The sequence below is a fragment of the Heterodontus francisci genome, chromosome 3 (genome assembly GCF_036365525.1).
Source record: "Heterodontus francisci isolate sHetFra1 chromosome 3, sHetFra1.hap1, whole genome shotgun sequence".
Lineage (NCBI taxonomy): Eukaryota > Metazoa > Chordata > Chondrichthyes > Heterodontiformes > Heterodontidae > Heterodontus > Heterodontus francisci.
In genome coordinates, this window is record NC_090373.1 from 200,752,559 (window position 1) to 200,771,981 (window position 19,423).

General features: G+C 45.0%; 1 protein-coding gene across 1 annotated transcript in view; it reads right to left on the bottom strand.

Moving 5' to 3' along the window:
- The window catches only part of LOC137367179 (dynein axonemal heavy chain 8-like), a 2,062,041-nt gene that overhangs the window by 428,025 nt on the left and 1,614,593 nt on the right, over positions 1 to 19,423 (bottom strand). The gene's annotated exons all lie outside the window — the stretch shown is intronic.

A 19,423-nucleotide genomic window follows, 5' to 3' on the forward strand; every position in this document is an offset into this window, starting at 1 on the left:
TGCTATCTTGTGGGGTAGCACAGTGGGGGCAGCTGTTCAGCAGTGGCTACAGGAAGACACAGGTGCTTCCACACATGGACAGACAGAACATCAGAGAAATAGTTCAGAACATCTGAAGCAGTTCCCAGTCTAGACGATGGATGCAGAGCAATACCAGCAATGATGTGACAGTTAGTTGTTGAATTCCTTATCTGGGACATGGAAGGCAGAAAATGTGTATATCGGAACTTCCCCATAAGTCTACAAATTGTAAGGGGAGATATCTCAGCAACGTCTTGTTACTGTGGTTGACATTTGAAAACTGTTAATTGGAGATGGTTTAGGAGTAGACATCACGATGAGCTCTTTCAATGCTGTAACAGGGATTGCTAGCCACCGCTCTGATGCATGTACAAATATCAACATAGAAACATAGAAAATAGAAGCAGGAGTAGGCCATTTGGCCCTATGAGCCTGCTCCACCATTCATTATGATCATGGCTGATCATCCAACTCAGTAACCTGTTCCCACTTTCCCCCCATATCCTTTGATCCCTTTCGCCTCAAGAGCTATATCTGACTCCTTCTTGAAAATATACAATGTTTTGGCCTCAACTACTTTCCATGGTAGCGAATTCAACAGCTTCGCCACTCTCTGGGTGAAGTAATTTCTCCTCATCTCAGTCCTGAAAGGTTTACCCCGCATCCTTAGACTATGACCCCTGGTTCTGGACTCCCCCACCATCAGGAACATCCTTCCTGCATCTACCCTGTCAAGTCCTGTTAGAATTTTATAGGTTTCTATGAGATCCCATCTCACTCTTCTGAACTCCAGCGAATATAATCCTAACAGACTCAATCTCTCCTCATACGTCAGTCCCGTCATCCCAGGAATCAGTCTGCTAAACCTTCGCTGCACTCCCTCTATAGCAAGAGCATCCTTCCTCAGATAAGGAGACCAAAACTGCACACAATATTCCAGGTGTGGTCTCACCAATTGCGGCAAGACATCCCTGCTCCTGTACTCGAATCCTCTTGCGATAAAGGCCAACAAACCATTTGCCTTTTTTACCGTCTGTTGCACCTGCATGCTTATCATCAGTGACTTGAGTACGAGAACACCCAGGTCTCGTTGCATGTTCCGCTCTCTCAGTTTATAGCCGTTCAGATAATAATCTGCCTTCCTGTTTTTGCTACCAAAGTGGATAACCTCACATTTGTCCACATCTGCATCTGCCATGCATTAGCCCATTCACTCAACTTGTCCAAATCACCCTGAAGCCTCTCTGCATCCTCCTCACAACTCACCCTCCCACCCAGTTTTGTCTCATCTGCAAATTTGGAGATATTACATTTAGTTCCCTCATCTAAATCATTAATATATATTGTGAATAGCTGGGGTCCTAGCACCGAACCCTGCGGTACCCCACTAGTCACTGCCTGCCATTCGGAAAAAGACCTGTTTATTCCTACTCTTTGATTCCCATCTGCCAACCATTTTCTATCCATCGCAATACACTATCCCAAATCCCATGCGCTTTAATTTTACACACTTATCTCTTTTGTGGGACTTTGTCGAAAGCCTTCTGAAAGTCCAAATAAACCACATCCACTGGCTCCCCCTCATCAACCCTACTCGTTACATCCTCGAAGAATTCCAGTAGATTTGTCAAGCATGATTTCCCTTTCGTAAATCCATGCTGACTCTGTCCGATTCTACCACTGTTCTCTAAGTGCTCTGCTATAAAATCCTTGATAATGGACTCTTGAATTTTCCCCACTACCGACGTCAGGCTGACTGGTCTATAATTCCCTGCTTTCTCTCTCCCTCCCTTTTTAAATAGTGGGGTTACATTAGCTAGCCTCCAATCTGTGGGAACTGTTCTAGAGTCTATAGAATCTTGGAAGATGACCACCAATACATCCACTATTTCTAGGGCCACTTCATTACGTACTGTGGGATGCATACCATCAGGCCCTGGGGATTTATCGGCCTTCAATCCCATCAATTTTCCCAACACCATTTCTCTACTAATACTGATTTCCTTCAGTTCCTCTCTCTCACTAAACCCTGTGTTCCCCAATATTTCTGGTATGATATTTGTGTCCCCCTTTGTGAAGACAGAACCAAAGTATGCATTTAGTTGGTCAGCCATTTCTTTGTTCCCCACAATAAATTCCCCTGTTTCTGACTGTAAGTGACCTACATTTGTCTTCACCAATCTTTTTCTCTTCACATACCTATAGAAACTTTTACAATCAGTTTTTATGTTCTCCGCAAGCTTGCTCTCGTACTCTATTTTCCCGTTCTTAATCAATCCCTTGGTCCTCTTTTGCTGAATTCTAAACTGCTCCCAATCCTCAGGTCTGTTGTTTTTTCTGGCAAATTTGTATGCCTCTTCCTTGAATCTAATGCTATCTCTAATTTCCCTTATAAGCAATGGTTTGTCTACCTTTCCCATTTTACTTTTGCGCCAGACAGGAATAAACAATTGTTGCAGTTCATCCATGCGCTCTTTGAATGTTTGCCATTGCCTTTCCACCGTCATCCCTTTAAGTAACGTTTCCCAATCCATCATAGCCAACTCGTGCCTCATACCTTCGTAGTTTCCTTTATTAAGATTCAGGACCCTAGTCTCAGAATCAACTATGTCACTCTCCATCTTGTTGAAGAATTTTATCACATTATGGTCGCTCATCCCCAAGGGGTCTCGCAAACTAGACTGTCAATTATTCCTCTCTCATTACACAATACCCAGTCTAGGATAGCCTGTTCTCTAGTTGGTTCTTCAACGTATTGGTCTAGAAAACCATCCCATATACACTCCATGAATTCCTCCTCTACGGTATTGTGACTAATTTGATTTGCCCAATCTAAATGCAGATTAAAGTCACCCATAATTACAGATGTTCCTTTATCGCATGCATCTCTAATTTCCTGTTTCATGCCATTCCCAACATCACTACTACAGTTCAAGGAGGTAACAGCTTTGTTAATTATGATACCTTCATTGCAGAGTTACTTGACTGATTTCCCCACACTACATGCTATTTAAATGTTCTTCTCAGCATTGAGATGACTTCTATTAGTTCACTTCCAAAGATGCATTATTCATATTTCTTCCACAATAATGGTAACCTCATGGCCGGCATGTCCCTCTCTCTACCATTACCATCAATTTCTCAATGAGAGTGCAGGAGGGCATGCCAGGAGCAGCACCAGGCATACCTACAAATGAGATGCTAACCTGGTGAAATAGCAACACAGGATAACATGCATGCTACACAGTGGAAGCAGCATGCTATACACAGAGTTGAGCAATCCCACAACCAATGGATCAGATCAAAGCTCTGCAATCCTGCCACATCCTATCATGAATGGTTGTGGACAATTAAACAACTATATGGAGGAGGAGGTTCCAAAAATATCCCCATCCTCAATGATGGTGGAGCCCAGCACATCAATTCAAAAGACAAGGCTGAAGCACTTGCAACCATCTTCAGCCAGAAGTGGATGATTCATCTCGACCTCCTCCTGAGGACCCCACCATCATAGATGCCAGTTTTAAGACAATTCTCTCCACGTGATATCAAGAAACGGCTCATTGCAATGGATACAGAAAAGGCTACGGGCCTCGACAACATCCTATCTGTATTACTGAAGGCTCCAGAATGAGTCTTGCCTTTAGCCAAGCTGTTCCTGTACAGCTACGACACAGGCATCTACCCGACAATATGGAAAATTACCCCGTTATGTCCTTCCCACAAAAAGCAGGACAAATCCCAATTATTGCCCTCAATCTACTCTCAATCATCAGCAAAGTGATGGAAGATCTCATAGACAGTGCCATCAAGCACCACTAACTGAGCGGACCAATGATCGGTTTGGGTTCCACTGGCGCAACTGTGCTCCAAACCTCATTACAAATATAGACAAAAGAGCTGAACTCAAGAGGTGAGGTGAGGTGAGAGTGACTGCCCTTAACATCAGGGCAGCATTTGACTGAGTATGGCATCAAGGAGTCCGAGCAAAACTGGAGTCAATGGGAATCAGGGGGAAAACTCTCTGCTGGTTGGAGTCATACCTAGCACAAAGGTTGTGGTTGTTGGAGGTCAATCATCTCAGTCCCAAGACATCACTGCAAGAGCTCCTCAGGGTAGTGTCTTCGGCCCAAACATCTTCAGCTGCTTCTTCAATTACCTTGCTTCCAACATAAGGTGACAAGTGGGGATGTTTGCTGATGATTGTACAGTGTTCAATACCATTGACAACTTCTCATATCCTGAAGAAGTCTGTGTCCCACATTCAGCAAGACCGGGACAATATTAAAGCTTAGGCTGATAAGTGGCAAGTAACATATGTCACACAAGCTCCAGGCAAAGACCATCTCCAACAAAAGAGAATCAAACCATCTTCCCTTGACATTCAATGGCATTATCTCTTCTGAATCCTCCACCATCAACATCCTGGGGATTACCATTGACCAGAAACTGAACTGGAGTCGCTAAATAAAGACTGTTGCTACAAGAGCAGGTCAGAGGCTGGGAATTCTGTAACGAGTAACTCACCTCCTGACTCCCTAAAGCCTGTCCACTATCTACAAGGCACAAGTCAGGAGTGGGATGGAATACTCTCCACTTGCCTGGATGCGTGCAGCTCCAGCAACGCTCAAGAAGCTCAACATCACCTGAAACATTCAATCACCACTGGTGCACAGTGGCAACAGTGTGCGCCATCAACAAGATGCATTGCAGCAAATTGCCAAGGCTCCTTTAACAGCACCTTCAAACCCACGACCTCTACCACTTAGAAGAACAAGAGAAGCGGAGGCATGGGAACATCACCAACTGCAAGTTTCTGCCAAGTCACACACCATCCTGACGAGGAACTATATCGTCGTTCGTTAACTGTCGCTGGGTCAAACTCCTGCAATTCCCTTCCTAACATGACTGTGGGTGTACATACACAACATGGACTGCAGCAGCTCAAGAAGGCAGATCACCACCACCTTCTCAAGAGCAATTAGGCATGGGCAATAAATGCTGGCCTTGCCAGCAATGTTCACATCACAAGAACTTACATGAAAATTTTCATATATTTAACAGAACTGAAATTATGTTACAATGAGGAATGCTTTATCCCTTCCCATCTTATAAATCTTCTTAATGGAAATGAAGAAATAATTTCACCATCACATAAAATGCTAGAAATACTCAGCAGGTCAGGCAGCATCAGTGGAGAGTTAATGGGTGGAATCTTATGAATGCCGCGGCATTCCCGATGGTGGGACCGGAAGTTGTTGTAACTTCTGTTTCCGCCGCAAATCGCTTTTCCCAAGCGGTTTTGTATTTAAATTAGCCATGCGGAGACAGGCATGGGGATCATGTGGAATCATGTGGCGGGGGCAACCTTTCATTAGTGGAACTGCCCCAAGCACCATGATCACCATAGATATAAAACATTACATGCTTGCAGCCTTAAGGATCAGCAGCCTTCCTTTCATGTAAGTATCTTCAGACTTAAATTGAAACTTTTGCTTAAATCTAAATGTTTTGCCTCCCATATTTTGTGAAAGTCACCACTAAATTCATATCATTTATTTTCCCTACAGCCAAAGTGAATCAAATGGCAGCCAGCAGGCAGCACCCACCGCCCACCCCCCAACGGTTCAGTGATGCCTCCTTACAGGATCTCCTCCAGACTGTCAGGGAAAGGCGGGAGGTCCTCTTCCCGACAGATGGAGTGTGAAGACCCTCACGCCTCACCAAGATGGCCTGGATAGAGGAAGTAGACGAGATCTTAAACTGTGCGGTCACTCATAGAACACGGGTGCAGTGTCGCAAGCGCATCAATGACTTGCTCAGATCAGCGAAGCTGCTCCACAGTTTTCTTCCATGGCTCTGTGTCTTTAAGGCAGATTGTATGCAAGGAATGTAGTGGAATACGTGAGCAGCCTTGGTGCCCTTCATTAAATTATGTTGCGCAAAAATAAAGATTAACACTGTTTATGTGATTGGATGTGTTGTTGATGCATGTATGCAATGGTTGTGATGCATCATTTGCCATGTCATTAAATCTGCACTGTCTGCTGCAGGATAAACAAAACCACAACCTGCGTGAGTGTGCCAAGATGGGAGGAGGGGTCCCTGACATAAGGCTGCTGACCACAGCTGAGGAGGAGGCATCTGAGATCACGGGAGAGGAAGGAGGCAGGGCGAGCGGAGATGGTAAGGCAGGAGCTACAAGGCGTAAGGATGAAGTGTTATCTATGCTCTTGCAGCCAGATGTAGAAACTGAAGGAAATTGTGTGGACCTCATGTGAAGCATGAAGTTTGTGTCTCCACTGCAGGTTCCCATACTCAAGTTGCAGAATGCCGTGTAGGCCAAGAATCCTACACTGGGGAGGAAGAAGAAGCCAAAGCCCCCAGAGGGTGCACTGTCACCTGCCTCTTCTTCTACTTCCACCAGCGCAGATACATCCACACGGTCTGTGGGGGGGGGGGGGGGGGGGGAGGGGTTTAAGATTAGAATCTGGGTCACAAGCTGGTGGCCACGACACAGCCAAGGCCCAGCAGCTGAGGTGGCATGTGCCAGCTGGGTTCCCTGACAATCGGAGGACTGATGGAGACCAGGCCCCTGTTCATCCTCATGCTCATGACGATCCCCTGTCTGTTACGATGAGAAGTCAGCTGAATGTGCAGCAAAGCCATGTGGAAAATATGTCGGAGATTTCTGAGACTCTGCATGGCTTTGCGCATGCCATAGAGGAGTCCATGCAAGCCACGATGTCTGCCATGACCCAGGCATTTGAGCATATGGCTTCCTCAGTCAAGAGTCTGGTGAGCTCCGTGGAGAGTCTGGCTAAGCATCCATCGCTGTTGTGGTGGACTCTGTACAACAGAATCTAAGCGAGAAGGGGAACTAGGAACCTGGACCTCCCTCCGGGTGACCCTTCCCCTCAGGGAGACAGGCAGGTGCCATCGTGTGCACAGATGGAGGAGGAGCATGTGCCAGCTGCCCCGGGTCCTTCCTGTTAGGACACCCTCAGGGTAAGCAGCATCTCGTCCTCCCCTGCACCAAAATTGACCCCCTTACCTCCAGCAGGCGGGCAAGCATTTATTATGGGAAATAAATAAATGGCTGACCAACTAAATGCATACTTTGGTTCTGTCTTCACAAAGGAGGACACAAATATCATACCAGAAATATTGGGGAACACAGGGCTGAGGGAGAGAGAGGAACTGAAAGAAATCAGTATTACTAAAGAAATGGTGTTGGGGAAATTGATGGGATTGAAAGCTGATAAATCCCCAGGGCCTGATGGTATGCATCCCACAGTACTTAAGGAAGTGGCCCTAGAAATAGTGGATGCATTGGTGGTCATCTTCCAAGATTCTGTAGACTCCAGAACAGTTCCTACAGATTGGAGGGTAGCTAATGTAACCCCACTATTTAAAAAGGGAGGGAGAGAGAAAGCAGGGAATTATCGACCAGTCAGCCTGACGTCGGTAGTGGGGAAAATTCTAGTGTCCATTATTAAAGATTTTATAGCAGAGCACTCAGAGAACAGTGGTAGAATCGGGCAGAGTCAGCATGGATTTACGAAAGGGAAATCATGCTTGACAAATCTACTAGAATTCTTCGAGGATGTAACCAGTAGAGTTGATGAGGGGGAGCCAGTGGATGTGGTTTATTTGGACTTTCAGAAGGCTTTCGACAAAGTCCCACATAAGAGATTAGCGTGTAAAATTAAAGTGCATGGGATTCGGGGTAGTGTATTGCGATGGATAGAAAATTGGTTGGCAGACAGGAAACAAAGAGTAGGGATAAATGGGTCTTTTTCTGAATGGCAGGCAGTGACTCGTGGGGTACCACAGGGATCGGTGCTAGGACCCCAGCTATTCACAATATACATTAATGATTTAGCTGAGGGAACTAAATGTAATATCTCCAAATTTGCAGATGGGACAAAACTGGGTGGGAGGGTGAGTTGTGAGGAGGATGCAGAGAGGCTTCAGGGTGATTTGGACAAGTTGAGTGAATGGGCTAATGTATGGCAGATGCAGTATAATGTGGACAAATGTGAGGTTATCCACTTTGGTAGCAAAAACAGGAAGGCAGATTATTATCTGAATGGCTATAAACTGAGAGAGGGGAATATGCAGCGAGACCAGGGTGTTCTCGTACAACGGTCGCTGAACGTAAGCATGCAGATGCAACAGGCGGTAAAAAGGCAAATGGTATGTTGGCCTTCATCGCGAGAGGATTCGAGTACAGGAGCAGGGATGTCTTGCTGCAATTATACAGGGCCTTGGTGAGGCCACACCCGGAATATTGTGTGCAGTTTTGGTCTCCTTATCTGAGGAAGGATGTTCTTGCTATAGAGGGAGTGCAGCAAAGGTTTACCAGACTGATTCCTGGGATGGTGGAACTGACATATGAGGAGAGATTGTGTAGGTTAGGATTATATTCGCTGGAGTTCAGAAGCGTGAGGGTGAATCTCATAGAAACCGATAAAATTCTGACAGGACTTGACAGAGTAGATGCAGGAAGGATGTTCCCGATGGTGGGGGAGTCCAGAACCAGGGGTCATAGTCTAAGGATACGAGGTAAACCTTTCAGGATTGAGATGAGGAGAAATCTCTTCACCCAGAGAGTGGCGAAGCTGTGGAATTCGCGACCACAGAAAGCAGTTGAGGCCAAAACATTGTATGTTCTCAAAATGGAGTTAGATGTAGCTCTTGGGTCGAAAGGGATCAAAGGGTATGGGGCGAAAGCCGGAACGGGCTACTGAGTTGGATGATCAGCCAAGATCATAATGAATGGCGGAGCAGGCTCAAAGGGCCGAATGGCCCACTCCTGCTCCTATTTTCTATGTTTCTATGAGCACACGGGGGACATTCAAGCACCATTACTGCAGATCCCCAGTAGGTTGGTGCCCACCCAAGCCCCATTCCTCCAGAGGACGCCCGCCACGGTCAGCCACAGTGCACTGAGCAGTCTGCCTCCACTTCAGCTGCTAATGTCGGGTTAGCACCGAGACATAGTGGGAGAAAAAGGAAACTGAAAGAGTTTTGATTACAAAGGTGGCACTGGTGCTGCACAAATTGTCATGCTTGAAAAGATTTATTAAAACATTTTTATTTCATGCAAAATTTGATCCACTCTCAGTAATGTTTTTCTTGGTTACAAATGGATACAAAGAAGTTTTTGGAGACCGATGGCAGGAACGCAATGATGTTTGCAAAGCATCTCAGGAAATGTCCAGTGTCCATATCTCTTTTAATTTGGGCCTTCACTCTTCAATGAGGGCTGTTTTCGTATTGATGATGAATAACTTTTTCCAATAATGTCATACCTGACTTTTGTTTTCTATGGTCACAACTTAATGCTGCTTGCAGTGGTAAGTAGTTGCATTCATTGTAGCCCGTTGATGATTTCAAATGCCAATCACATGAAAGTGCAGCCATGCTTCATTAAGATTGCAGTGATGAATAAGACCTCAGGCAAAAGGGAATTTCTGTGGGCGATTGTTATGTTTCTCCTCCCAACGTTCCTTGATGACGTGGCTTATTGCTGGCTGAAATGTGTATAAATGATGTTCTCCCTGATGTCCCTTGCATGTCTCTCCATGGCCCTCATATCAATGGTGGCATCGTTGTCATTCTTGTCCTCCTCCTCGCTCTCTTCAGTCATCCTCTTCTGAGGAAGACTGGTGTTCCTCCTGTTCTTCTGCCTGCAGAATGTTGCCGCGTCTAATTGCAAGGTTGTGCAAAGCACAGCAGACAACGATTATTCATGACACCCTCGTGAAATGTACTGAAGAGCCCCTCAAGATCAGTCAAGGCAACGGAATCACATTTTCAGCATGCCAAGGGTGTGTTCAGTGATGGCTCTGGCGGATGTGTGAGCAGCACTGCAGCAGCTCTTTGAAGGTGACATACTAGTGTTATCAACCATGTACAGAGCGGGTAACCCTTGTCACTCAGAATCACAGAATCACAGTAGTGAGAGGATCTGAGATCAAAGGAGCAAAACGTGGAATCAGTTTGGGTGGAGTGAGGAAATAGCAAGGGGCAGCAAACATTGGTGGGAGTTGTTTATAGGTCACCAAACTGTAGTGGTAATATTGGGCATGCTCTAAATCAGGAAATTAGCATTGCATATAGCATGGGCAATACAGTAAGAATGGGAACATTCAATTTACATATAGATTGGGTAAACCTAATTAGAACAAAGAACAAAGAACAAAGAACAGTACAGCACAGGAACAGGCCATTTGGCCCTCCAAGCCTGCGCCGATCTTGATGTCTGCCTAAACTAAAACCTTCTGCACTTCCAGGGTCCGTATCCCTCTATTCCCATCCTATTCATGTATTTGTCAAGATGCCTCTTAAACGTCTCTATGGTACCTGCTTCCACCACCTCCCCCGGCAACAAGTTCCAGGCACTCACCACCCTCTCTGTAAAGAACTTGCCTCGCACATCCCCTCTAAACTTTGCCCCTCTCACCTTAAACCTATGTCCCCAAGTAACTGACTCTTACACCCTGGGAAAAAGATTCGGATTATCCACTCTGTCCATGCCGCTTATAATTTTGTAAACCTCGATCATGTTGCCCCTCCGCCTCTGTCATTCCAGTGAAAACAATCCGAGTTTATCCAACCTCTCCTCATAGCTAATGCCCTCCAGACCAGGCAACATCCTGGTAAACCTCTTCTGTACCCTCTCCAAAGCCTCCACATCCTTCTGGTAGTGTGGCGACCAGAATTGCACACAATATTCTAAGTGTGGCCTAACTAAAGTTCTGTACAGCTGCAGCATGACTTGCCAATTTTCATACTCTATGCCCCGACTGATGAAGGCAAGCATGCCATATGTCTTCTTGACTACCTTATCCACATGTGTTGCCACTTTCAGTGAGCTGTGTATCAGTACGTCCAGATCTCTCTGCCTGTCAATACTCCTACGGGTTCTGCCATTTACTGTATACTTCCCACCTGTACTAGATCTTCCAAAATGCATTACCTCACATTTGTCCGGATTAAACTCCATCTGCCATTTCTCCGCCCAAGTCTCCAACTGATCTATGTCCTGCTGTATCCTCTGACAATCCTCATCACTGTCCGCAACTCCACCAATCTTTGTGTCGTCCGCAAACTTACGAATCAGACCAGCTACATTTTCCTCCAAATCATTTATATATACTACAAACAGCAAAGGTCACAGCACTGATCCCTGCGGAACACCACTAGTCACATTCCTCCATTCAAAAAAGCACCCTTCCACTGCTACCCTCTGTCTTCTATGACCGAGCCAGTTCTGTATCCATCTTGCCAGCTCCCCTCTGATCCCATGTGACTTCACCTTTTGTACCAGTCTGTCATGAGGGACCTTGTCAAAGGCTTTACTGAAGTCCATATAGATAACATCCACTGCCCTTCCTTCATCAATCATCTTCGTCACTTCCTCAAATAACTCAATCAAATTAGTGAGACACGACCTCCCCTTCACAAAACCATGCTGTCTCTTGCTTATAAGTCCATTTGTTTCCAAATGGGAGTAAATCCTGTCCCGAAGAATCCTCTCTAATAATTTCCCTACCACTGATGTAAGGCTCACCGGCCTATAATTTCCTGGATTATCCTTGCTACCCTTCTTAAACAAAGGAACAACATTGGCTATTCTCCAGTCCTCTGGGATCTCACCTGTAGCCAATGAGGATACAAAGATTTCTGTCAAGGCCCCAGAAATTTCCTCCCTTGCCTCCCTCAGTATTCTGGGGTAGATCCCATCAGGCCCTGGGGACTTATCTACCTTAATGCTTTGCAAGACACCCAACACCTCCTCCTTTTTGATAATGAGATGACTGAGACTATCTACACTCCCTTCCCTTGGCTCATCATCCACCAAGTCCTTCTACTTGGTGAACACTGATGCAAAGTACTCATTTAGTACCTCGCCCATTTCCTCTGGCTCCACACATAGATTCCCTTCTCTGTCCTTGAGTGGGCCAACCCTTTCCCTGGTTACCCTCTTGCTCTTTATATACGTATAAAAAGCCTTGGGATTTTCCTTAATCCTGTTTGCCAATGACTTCTCATAACCCCTTTAGCCCTCCTGACTCCTTGCTTAAGTTCCTTCCTGCTGTCTTAATATTCCTCAAGGGACTCGTCTGTTCCTCGCCTTCCAGCCCTTACGAATGCTTCCTTTTTCTTTTTGACGAGGCTCACAATATCCCGCATTATCCAAGGTTCCCGAAACTTGCCAAACTTATCCTTCTTCCTCACAGGAACATGCTAGTCCTGGATTCTAATCAACTGACGTTTGAAAGACTCCCACATGTCAGATGTTGATTTACCCTCAAATAGCCACCCCCAATCTAAATTCTTCAGTTCCTGCCTAATATTGTTACAATTCGCCTTCCCCCAATTTAGCACCTTCACCCGAGGACTACTCTTATCCTTATCCACAAGTGCCTTAAAACTTATGGAATTATGGTCACTGTTACCGAAATGCTCCCCTACTGAAACTTCGACCACCTGGCCAGGCTCATTCCTCAATACCAGGTCCAGTACGGCCCCATCCCTAGTTGGACTATCTACGTATTGTTTCAAGAAGCCCTCCTGGATGCTCCTTACAAATTCTGCCCCATCGAAGCTCCTAGCACTAAGTGAGTCCTAGTCAATATCGGGGAAGTCAAAATCACCCACCACTACAACCCTGTTACTTTTACATCTTTCCAAAATCTGTCTACATATCTGCTCCTCTACCTCCCGCTGGCTGTTGGGAGGCCTGTAGTAAACCCCCAACATCGTGACTGCACCTTTCCTATTCCTGAGCTCCACCCATATTGCCTCACTGCATGACCCCTCTGAGGTGTCCTCCCGCAGTACAGCTGTGATATTCTCCTTAACCAGTAATGCAACTCCCCCACCCCTTTTACATCCCCCTCTATCCCGCCTGAAGCTTCTAAATCCTGGAACATTTAGCTGCCAATCCTGTCCTTCCCTCTACCAAGTCTCTGTAATAGCAACAACATCATAGTTCCAAGTACTAATCCAAGCTCGAAGTTCATCTGCCTTACGTTATACTTCTCGCATTGAAACAAATGCACTTCAGACTACCAGTCCCGCTGTGCTCCACAACATCTCCCTGCCTGCTCTTCCTCTCAGTCTTACTGGCCTTATTTACTCGTTCCCCCTCATTTATTTCACTTGCTGTCCTCCTGCTCTGGTTCCCACCCCTCTGCCACACTAGTTTAAACCCTCCCGAGTGACGCTAGCAAACCTCGCAGCCAGGATATTTGTGCCCCTCCAGATTAGATGCAACCCGTCCTTCTTGTACAGGTCCTATCTGTCCCTGAAGAAATCCCAATGGTCCAGATATCTGAAACCTCCCTTCTACACCAGCTGTTCAGCCACGTGTTTAGCTGCACTATCTTCCTATTTCTAGCCTCACTGGCACATGGCACAGGGAGTAATCCCAAGATTACAACCCTGGAGGTCCTGTCTTTTAACTTTCTACCTAACTTCCTAAACTCCCCCTGCAGGACCTCGTCCCTCTTCCTGCCTATGTCTTTGGTACCGATGTGTCCCACAACCTCTGGCTGTTCACCCTCCCCCTTCAGAATGCCCCCTGCCCCTGCCCCCTGTAATAATGCTGTGGAGGATGAATTCCTGGAGGGTGTACGAGATGGGTTTCTGGAAGCAGTATGTTGAAGAACCAACTAGGCATCCAGTTATTTTAGATTTAGTGTGATGTAATGAGAAAGGGCTATAAAGGAGTCATTAGGAAACAGTGACCACAATATGATAGAATTCTACATTAAGTTTGAAAGAGATACAGTTCATTCTGAAACTAGGGTTTTAAATCTGAACAAAGGAAACTATGAAGGTATGAGGGTCAAGTTGGCTATGGCAGATTGGGAAAGTACATTAAAAGTTTTGACAGTATACAGGCTATGGCTTGTATTTAAAGAAGTATGACACTGTTTACAACAAATATACATTCCTCGAAGACACAAAAACGCAACAGGAAAGGTGAATTAACCTTGGCTAACAAAAAAAGTTAAAGATTGCATTTGGTCAAAGGAAGTGGCTGATATGGTTACCAGAAAAAGTGGTAAGCCTGAAAATTGGGAACAATTTAGAGTCCAACAAAGGAGGACCAAGAAACTGATAAAGAAAGGGAACTTAGATTTTGAATGCCAGCTAGCTAGAAACATAAAGGCGGACTGAAAAAGCTTCTTTCGGTATTTGAAAACGAAATGATTAGCAAGGACAAATATGGGTCCGTTACAGGTGAAGACAGGAGCGTTTGTGGTGGAGAATGAGGAAATGGGAGACGATTATTATTCTTACTTTGTTTCTGTCTTCACAGAGGAAGATACAGAAAATCTCCCAGAAATACTGGGGAGCCAAGGAATTTGTAAAAATGAGGAACTGAAAATAATTAGCGTCAATAAAGAAGCAGTATTGGAAAAAATTAATTGTATTGAAAGTTGATAAATCCCCTGGATCAGATGAGCTACATCCCAGACAATTGAAGGAGCTGCCTATAGAAATAGTGGATGCATTGGTGGTTATCTTTCAAAATTCTATAGATTCTGGAAGGGTTCCTGCAGACTGGAAAGTCGCAAATGTAACCCCACTATTTAAGGAGGGACTGTGAGAGAAAACGGAGAACTACAGACCTGTTAGCTTGACTTCAGCAGTAGGGAAAATGTTAAAACCTGTTATAAAGGATGAGATAACTGGACACTTGGAAAATAATGTTATGATTGGGCAGAGTCAACATGGATATGTGAAAGGGAAATCATGTCGGACAAACCTGTTGGAGTTTTTTGATGATCATAGAATCATAGAAAGTTTAAGGCACAGGAAGAGGCCACTTGGCCCATCATGTCTGTGTCGGCTGAAGAACAATCCACCTATTCTAATCCTACCTTCCAGCATTTGGTCCGTAGCCCTGCAGATTATGGCACTTGAGCTGTATATCCAGACTCCCTTTGAATGAGTTGAAGGTTTCTGCCTCAACTATCCTTTCACCTAGTGAGTTTCAGACCATCACCACCCTCTGGGTGAAAAAGCTTTTCCTCATCTCCCCTCTAATTTTCCTACCAATCACTTTAAATCTATGCCCCTAGTTACTGACCTCTCTGTTAAGGTGAATAGGCCCTTCACCTCTATTTTATCCAGTCCCCTCAAAATTTTGTACATTTCAATCAGATCACCCCCCAGCCTTCTCTGTTCCAAGGAGAACAACCCCAGCCTGTCCAATCTTTCCTCATAGCTGTATTTTTTCAGTCCTGGCAACATCCTCATAAATCTCCTCTGTACCCTCACTAGTGTGATTACATCCTTTCTGTAATGAGGTGACCAGAACTGCAGACAGTACTCAAGTTGTGGCCGAACCAATGAGTTATTGCAGTTCCAGCATAATCTCCCTGCTCTTATATAACTCAGCTAATAAAGGAAAGGATTTCATATGCCTTCTTAAACACCTTATCGACCTGTCCTGGGATCTACCTTCAGGGATCTGTGGACATTCACTCCAAGGTCCCTCACTTCCTCTATACTTCTCAGTATTTTCCCATTAATCGTGTATTCCTTTGCCTCCCCAAATGCATCACCTCACACTTCTCCAGCTTGAATTCTGTTTGCTACCTTTCTGCCCATCTGACCAGACCATCATTATCTTCCTGCAGCCTACAGCTATCTTCCTCGCTCTCTACCACACGGATAATCTTTTTGCTGTTCGCAAGCATCTTGATCATGCCCCCTACATTTACGTCCAAATCGTTAATATATACCACAAAAAGCAGGGGACCCAGTACGGAGCCCTGTGAAACGCCACTGGAAACAGCCCTCCAGTCGAAAACACACCCTTCAACAATTACCTTTTGTTTCCTGCCACTGAGCCAATTTTGTATCAACCTTGCTGCAATTCTTTGGATCCCATGGGATTTTATTTTGTTAACCAGTCTGCCATGTGGGACTTTGTCAAAAGCCTTGTCAAATTCTATCTGGATCACCTCCACTACACTACCCTCATCTATCATCCTTGTTTCTTCTTCAAAAAATTCAATCAAGTTGGTCTTAACAAATCCATGCTGACTATCCTTGATTAACCTGTGCCTTTCTAAGTGCCAGTTTATCCTTTCTCTCAGAATAGATTCCAATCATTTGCCCACTACTGAGGTTAGACTGACTGGCCTGTAAATGTTCAGTCCATCCTTAGCTCCCTTTTTAAACAGAGGTACAACATTTGCAGTTCTCCAATCCTCCAGCACCAGACCTGTATCCAGTGAGGACTGGAAAATGATGGTCAGACCTTCTGCTAGTTCCTCTCTTGCTTCTTTTAACAGCCTAGGGTACATTTCATCCGGCCCTGGTGATTTATCAACTTTCAAGGATGCTAATCCCATTAATACTTCCTCTCTCCCTATGTTTATCACATCCAATACTTCACACTCCTCTTTCTTAACTACAATATCTGCATCGTCCCCCTCTTTTGTGAAGACAGACGCAAAGTATTGTTACTACCAGGTGAGCAAGGTGTCTGGGGGTCTTTTACTGTCTTCACCGGGTCTTATTTTAACAGGTTTTAATTTTTATACACATTGTGTTTTAAGCCCCTCGCTTGGTGAATCCTTGTTCACCACTTTCCAATTATAAGGCAAATAAATGAGCACACCAGGTTTTCTTATGTTTAAAGAAGAAAAGTGAAATTTATTCAACCTTAAACTTAAACTCTAATTCGGTTAACGCATATGCCACACCCCACGCTAGCATGTAGACGTGATACACTCATGCAAATAGGGAAAGAAAAGGGAAGAAAAATAAAATGGAGAGGTTTGAGGCAATATCAGAAGAGTTTCTTGTTTACTGTGCTTCGAACTCATTTTAGAGTCTTTGATTGTAGACAGCTCTTTACGTTGGGGACCAGTATTCTTCTTAAACCTCATTAACGTAGGAGACTTCTGTTTCTTTGAGTACACGCGTCTTCAATGGTTTCCGAAACTAGTGAGAACAAGATGGCAGCAGACAAGAAAGTAGTCTTTTCCAGTCCAGGAGCGAACAGCTTTCTGAGTTTAAAATTCTGTGGCCAGTTCAAATTCAAAAAACCAACAGCCAGCCAGTCATGTGACTAAACTGGTCTGACCACTTCTTCTGTGTATTGGGGAAGCAAGGACTGGGTCCATTGTTCCAACACTGTCTGCTAGCATGCAAATGTCTTTCCAGTCAGGGGCCTGACAATTCCTTGTGAAAGGCCCTCTTTTCTTCCCAGCTACAATTTTAAGTTTTAATGTTCATGTGGCGAGATATTGTGTGCCTCAGTCTTGGCAGGTGGGGGGCTTGCCTGACAGTATTCATTAAGAACCATACCAACATCTTGCACCCCTACACAGGTTACCTTTTTGGTCTTTTATGGGCCCGACTCTCTCCTTAGTTATTCTCTTACTCTTAATGTATTGATAAAACATTTTTAGGCTCACCTTGATTTTGCTTGCCAATATTCTTTCATGCCCTCTCTTTGCTTTCCTAAGTTCCTTTTTGATTTCACCCCCTCCACTTTCTATACTCCTCTCGGCTTTCTGTAGTATTGAGTTCTTGGTGTCGGACATAAGCTTTCCTTTTCTGCCTTATCTTACCCTGTAAGCTCCTTGACATCCATGGGGCTCTAGATTTGGCCGTCTCACCCTTTTTCTTTGTGGGAACCCCTTGAATCTCCCCTTTGAACGCCTCTGACTGTTCTTACACTGATTTCCCTTCAAGGAGCTGTTTCCAGTCTACTTGCGCTAAATCTCACCTCAATTTAGTAAAATTGGCCTTGCCCCAATTGAGAACTCTAACTCCTGTTCTATCTCTGTCCTTTTCCATAATTATGTTAAAACTAACTGAATTATGATCACTACTACCAAAATGCTTTCCCACTGCCACTCCTGCCTATCTTCATTTCCTAAAACTAAGTCTAAAACTGCGCCCTCTCTTGTTGGACTTGTTACATATTGGCCAAAAGGGTCTCCTGAAAACACCGCAACAATTCTGCTCCCTCAATTCCTTTCACACTAAAACCATCCCAGTTAATATTGGGGTAGTTAAAATCCCCGAATATTACTGCTCTATTCTTTTTGCACTTCTCAGAGATTTGCCTACATATCTGCACTTCTATCTCTCTGTGACTGTTTGACGATCCCAGCAGTGTGATTGTCCCTTTTTTGTTCCTTAGCTCAATCCATATGGCCTCGTTTGATGAACCTTCCAATATATCATCCCTCCTCACAGCTGTAATAGTTTACTTAACCAAAATTGCCACGACCCCTCCTTTCTGATCCCCCTCCCTATCGTGCCTGAAAACCCTGTAACCAGAAACATTGAGCTGCCATCTGTAATTGTTATGATATCATACTGACAAGTGTCTATCTGTGCTCTCAGCTCATCTGCTTTATTTGCTATACTCCTTGCATTGAAATAGATACCCTTGAGCACTGCCAAACTTTTTTTAAATTTTCTAACCTTTGTTTCCTCTGTCTTCCAGACTCATCCACTAATTCAATTTTCATTTCTGATTTTGACCCAACTGATACTACCCTCAGGTCCCCATCACCCTGCTAAATTAGTTTAAACCCTTCCCAACAGCACCAGCAAAACATCCCACAAGGGACTCAGTCCCGGCTCTGTTCAGGTACAACCTGTCCAGCCTGTATAGCTCCGTTCTCCCCCAGAGCCAGTCCCAATGCCCCAGGAATCTAAAGCTCTCCCTCCTGCACCATCTTTCCAGCCATGCATTCATCTGTCTTCTCCTTCTATTTCTATACTCACTTGCGCGTGGCACTGGGAGTAATCCGGAGATGACTACTTTTGGTGTCCTGCTTGCTTGTTTCTTACCTAGCTCCCTAAATTCTGACTGCAGGATCACATCCCTCTTTCTACCTATGTCGTTAGTTCCGATGTGGACTACAACTGCTGGCTGTTCATCCTCCCCCTTCAGGATGTTCTGCAGCCGCTCAGTGACATCCTTGACCCTGGCACCAGGGAGGCAACACACAATCCTGGATTCACGTCTGCGGCCACTGAAACACCTGTCTGTTCCCCTGACTATTGAATCACCAGGATTGTGCAGTTGAGCCACCCATGGTGCCATGGACTTGGCTCTGGCTGCACTCCCCAGGTGAGGCATCACTTTCCTCAATATTCAGAAATGAATACCTGTTGGAGAGTGAGATGCACTCAGGGGCTCCTGCACTACCTGCCTGATACTTTTTGACTGCTTGGTGGTCACCCATTCCCTCTCTCCCTGCATACTCTTAAGCTGTGGGGTGACCACATCTATAAACATACTATCCACGTTGCTCTCATCCTCAAGAATGCACCGCAATGTTGCCAGCTGCCACTCAAGTTCCCAAACTCAGAGCTCAAGCTGCCGCAAATGACAACA